At 56.1% G+C, this 5,000-nt stretch overlaps 2 non-coding genes across 2 annotated transcripts; both read left to right on the top strand.

Moving 5' to 3' along the window:
• Positions 1–2,016: 2,016 nt before the first annotated feature.
• Positions 2,017–3,909, top strand: LOC126321757 (small subunit ribosomal RNA). Its single transcript, XR_007558518.1, has one exon. It is a non-coding gene; the product is annotated as a small subunit ribosomal RNA (ribosomal RNA).
• A 355-nt stretch (positions 3,910–4,264) lies between these two features.
• On the top strand, positions 4,265–4,419 carry LOC126321750 (5.8S ribosomal RNA). Its single transcript, XR_007558512.1, has one exon. It is a non-coding gene; the product is annotated as a 5.8S ribosomal RNA (ribosomal RNA).
• Positions 4,420–5,000: the final 581 nt, after the last annotated feature.

Below are 5,000 nucleotides of genomic sequence, written 5' to 3'. Positions count from 1 at the left end.
AACCCAAGTTACGCTGCACCTTAACCCAAGTTACGCTGCACCTTAACCTAACTTACGCTGCACCTTAACCTAACTTACGCTGCACCTTAACCTAACTTACACTGCACCTTAACCTAACTTACGCTGCACCTTAACCTAACTTACACTGCACCTTAACCTAACTTACACTGCACCTTAACTGTCACATGTAACGTCACAGGAATGTAGCTTTGCCTAACAGCAACCCTCTGAACATAGTTCACTGCTTGGATCCTCTGGTGTCATGTGTATTTCTTGATGCCATGGTGCGTACCCTCACATAAAGGTCTTTCGAGTGTTGCGTACTTTCTACACAGTCCGCTAACCACTGGAAGGGTGTACCGCTACAGAACGAATATCGCCCTCCCCTCCTGCCCTTCCAAGCTGGTCGGTCAGGCGTTTGTTTGTGAAATGAGCCTTGCAGCTGTTCAGTTGCATTCGGTTGTCGATGCAGTCAGTGTACGTTGTGGTACGGCCTGTGTGGACTGTCCGCTGATGTACGCGTAACCCACACTGATCATCCGTCGTTACGTACTGAGTGACATAATGTGGCACATGCTTGACCGTACACCGGCTGCGCCCTACAATGGCGAATCATAAGGGCCATATGTTGTGCACGATGCTACTTGTCTCGTCTCCCCATTACAGCGAGATTGCACTGTTGTACGCCGTACAGACATGTGGTAAGTAGGTACGGACGAAAGTATTGCATGTTGGCCCCCCCCCCCCCCTCCTCCCTCTGCCGGGAATCAGCGTGAGCCGTCTGTTGATGTAGCGACGAGGGTTTTCCTATTTAATCGTATTGCCCCACACAACATGATAGCACGGTGGACCGCGTTCCACATCTGCGACATGCTACAGAGGCCGGTTGACAGTCGACCGCGCAAGGGACATTGCACACGTGCGCGGACCATCTTCCACGTGTTCTCTCGTGTACATGCCGCAGTGTGTATGTGGGCTGATGTAGCGTGTCGTGACACATAACATGCAGGCATGCCAGAATCGTAGATTTCGCAAATGTAGATTGACGTATACGTTTGCTGCCAAAGATCCGCAAATGAACTGGAAATCAGTTGTTGAGCGGTTGTTCGCGCTGCAGGTGCATCGGTGATAGCGACGATCGGTACATCTGTGAACCGGTTGTTTCGGCGGTACCCGCCATGCCCCCGAACCTGAGTTGGCCATGTGGGTATGAAGCGATACGAGGCTGTGGCTTGGCGGGACAGTCCCCGGCCGGTGAGGGGGGGCCGCCCGGCGTGCTGGCCGCGCGCTGCGTGAGCGCACGCACTACAGCCGGCTGGTGGGGGGCGCCCAGTGGCAGGAGCGCCGGCCGACGGGCCCGGCTGGCGTCCCAGCTATGCGCCGGCGCACCCTGCGCGCGGCGCCAGGCGGCCAAAGTGGGTTCTGCCGAGCCCGGTGCGAAGCGCGGTGGACATCTGCAGTGTGCTGGTCCGATTGCGGACTGTGTGCGTTGAGGATGCGCCGCCGCCCGGCACTCGGCGTCGCGACGCCGTCTGCTGCTCGGTCGCCCCCAGCGGTTCTCGCAGGTGGTTTGTATCGCAGCTCTGCGGACGTGTTGGCGCGTGCGCTGTGCTGGGAGAGTTCGCTTCTGCACCCAAGTGGGGCTTTGCCCTTCTGTGGCGCTGGCGTTGGAGCTGCCGGTCACCGTAGGTGGCGCGTGTTGTTTCCCGCCGGCAATGCCACGACAGCACGCTCCCGGGCCTCTGTCGGCAGCGGCAAGCTCAGTTGGGAGCACGGGTGTTCGCACTGAAAGCGTCTACTCGCCTATCTCCGGGCGATTGCGCCTCTCTCGAACCCGACCAAGTACTTAGGACGGCGCTGCGCGCCGCCGGGACCTGAGAGGGTTTCGAGGTGTATCGTGCAGGGGAGCTCAGCCTCCTCCTGTTTGCAGAATAATTGAGCGGACGCTTGCGTGTTCGCGCGGGCCCTCGGGACACACTCCCGGGCGGCCGGCTGCTCAGCTCTCGTTGACGCAGCTCCCTGGTTGATCCTGCCAGTAGTCATATGCTTGTCTCAAAGATTAAGCCATGCATGTCTCAGTACAAGCCGCATTAAGGTGAAACCGCGAATGGCTCATTAAATCAGTTATGGTTCCTTAGATCGTACCCACGTTACTTGGATAACTGTGGTAATTCTAGAGCTAATACATGCAAACAGAGTCCCGACCAGAGATGGAAGGGACGCTTTTATTAGATCAAAACCAATCGGATTGGCTCGTCTGGTCCGTTTGCCTTGGTGACTCTGAATAACTTTGGGCTGATCGCACGGTCCTCGTACCGGCGACGCATCTTTCAAATGTCTGCCTTATCAACTGTCGATGGTAGGTTCTGCGCCTACCATGGTTGTAACGGGTAACGGGGAATCAGGGTTCGATTCCGGAGAGGGAGCCTGAGAAACGGCTACCACATCCAAGGAAGGCAGCAGGCGCGCAAATTACCCACTCCCGGCACGGGGAGGTAGTGACGAAAAATAACGATACGGGACTCATCCGAGGCCCCGTAATCGGAATGAGTACACTTTAAATCCTTTAACGAGTATCTATTGGAGGGCAAGTCTGGTGCCAGCAGCCGCGGTAATTCCAGCTCCAATAGCGTATATTAAAGTTGTTGCGGTTAAAAAGCTCGTAGTTGGATTTGTGTCCCACGCTGTTGGTTCACCGCCCGTCGGTGTTTAACTGGCATGTATCGTGGGACGTCCTGCCGGTGGGGCGAGCCGAAGGCGTGCTTGCGCGTCCCGAGGCGGACCCCGTTGAAATCCTACCAGGGTGCTCTTAGTTGAGTGTCTCGGTGGGCCGGCACGTTTACTTTGAACAAATTAGAGTGCTTAAAGCAGGCAAGCCCGCTTGAATACTGTGTGCATGGAATAATGGAATAGGACCTCGGTTCTATTTTGTTGGTTTTCGGAACCCGAGGTAATGATTAATAGGGACAGGCGGGGGCATTCGTATTGCGACGTTAGAGGTGAAATTCTTGGATCGTCGCAAGACGAACAGAAGCGAAAGCATTTGCCAAGTATGTTTTCATTAATCAAGAACGAAAGTTAGAGGTTCGAAGGCGATCAGATACCGCCCTAGTTCTAACCATAAACGATGCCAGCCAGCGATCCGCCGCAGTTCCTCCGATGACTCGGCGGGCAGCCTCCGGGAAACCAAAGCTTTTGGGTTCCGGGGGAAGTATGGTTGCAAAGCTGAAACTTAAAGGAATTGACGGAAGGGCACCACCAGGAGTGGAGCCTGCGGCTTAATTTGACTCAACACGGGAAACCTCACCAGGCCCGGACACCGGAAGGATTGACAGATTGATAGCTCTTTCTTGATTCGGTGGGTGGTGGTGCATGGCCGTTCTTAGTTGGTGGAGCGATTTGTCTGGTTAATTCCGATAACGAACGAGACTCTAGCCTGCTAACTAGTCGCGTGACATCCTTCGTGCTGTCAGCGATTACTTTTCTTCTTAGAGGGACAGGCGGCTTCTAGCCGCACGAGATTGAGCAATAACAGGTCTGTGATGCCCTTAGATGTTCTGGGCCGCACGCGCGCTACACTGAAGGAATCAGCGTGTCTTCCTAGGCCGAAAGGTCGGGGTAACCCGCTGAACCTCCTTCGTGCTAGGGATTGGGGCTTGCAATTGTTCCCCATGAACGAGGAATTCCCAGTAAGCGCGAGTCATAAGCTCGCGTTGATTACGTCCCTGCCCTTTGTACACACCGCCCGTCGCTACTACCGATTGAATGATTTAGTGAGGTCTTCGGACTGGTACGCGGCATCGACTCTGTCGTTGCCGATGCTACCGGAAAGATGACCAAACTTGATCATTTAGAGGAAGTAAAAGTCGTAACAAGGTTTCCGTAGGTGAACCTGCGGAAGGATCATTACCGACTAGACTGCATGTCTTTCGATGTGCGTGTCGTGTCGCGCAACACGCTACCTGTACGGCAGTAGCCGTGCGCCGCGTGCGGAACCACGCGTGCCTCTCAAAACTAGCGCAAGTGTTGTTGTGTGGTACGAGCGCTGAAGCTCTGGAGCGGCTGGCCTGCGGCACCTGGCGCCTGGCGCCGGTTTTGAATGACTTTCGCCCGAGTGCCTGTCCGCTCCGGTGTGGAGCCGTACGACGCCCATCGGCCGTCAGGCCGTTGGACACAAAGTAATGGAACAGGGGCCGTCAAACGCCTCAGTCCCGCCTCTGCAACTGTCTTGAAAGAGACGGTGGAGAACTGAAAAGATAAAGATCACCCAGGACGGTGGATCACTCGGCTCGTGGGTCGATGAAGAACGCAGCAAATTGCGCGTCGACATGTGAACTGCAGGACACATGAACATCGACGTTTCGAACGCACATTGCGGTCCATGGATTCCGTTCCCGGGCCACGTCTGGCTGAGGGTCGGCTACGTATACTGAAGCGCGCGGCGTTTGTCCCGCTTCGGGCGCCTGGGAGTGTCGTGGTCGCCTGTGTGGCCGGCCGCGTCTCCTTAAACGTGCGATGCGCGCCCGTCGCCTGGCGGTTCGCATACCGGTGCTTTCTCGGTATCGTGCACAGCCGGCTGGCGGTGTGGCGTGCGACACCTCGTACAACGACCTCAGAGCAGGCGAGACTACCCGCTGAATTTAAGCATATTACTAAGCGGAGGAAAAGAAACTAACAAGGATTCCCCCAGTAGCGGCGAGCGAACAGGGAAGAGTCCAGCACCGAACCCCGCAGGCTGCCGCCTGTCGTGGCATGTGGTGTTCGGGAGGGTCCACTACCCCGACGCCTCGCGCCGAGCCCAAGTCCAACTTGAATGAGGCCACGGCCCGTAGAGGGTGCCAGGCCCGTAGCGGCCGGTGCGAGCGTCGGCGGGACCTCTCCTTCGAGTCGGGTTGCTTGAGAGTGCAGCTCCAAGTGGGTGGTAAACTCCATCTGAGACTAAATATGACCACGAGACCGATAGCGAACAAGTACCGTGAGGGAAAGTTGAAAAGAACTTT

The sequence above is a fragment of the Schistocerca gregaria genome, unplaced genomic scaffold (assembly GCF_023897955.1).
Source record: "Schistocerca gregaria isolate iqSchGreg1 unplaced genomic scaffold, iqSchGreg1.2 ptg000761l, whole genome shotgun sequence".
Classification (NCBI taxonomy): Eukaryota; Metazoa; Arthropoda; class Insecta; order Orthoptera; family Acrididae; genus Schistocerca; species Schistocerca gregaria.
Note: the sequence above shows the minus strand (reverse complement) of the source record. Positions and strands in the feature narration are given on the sequence as shown.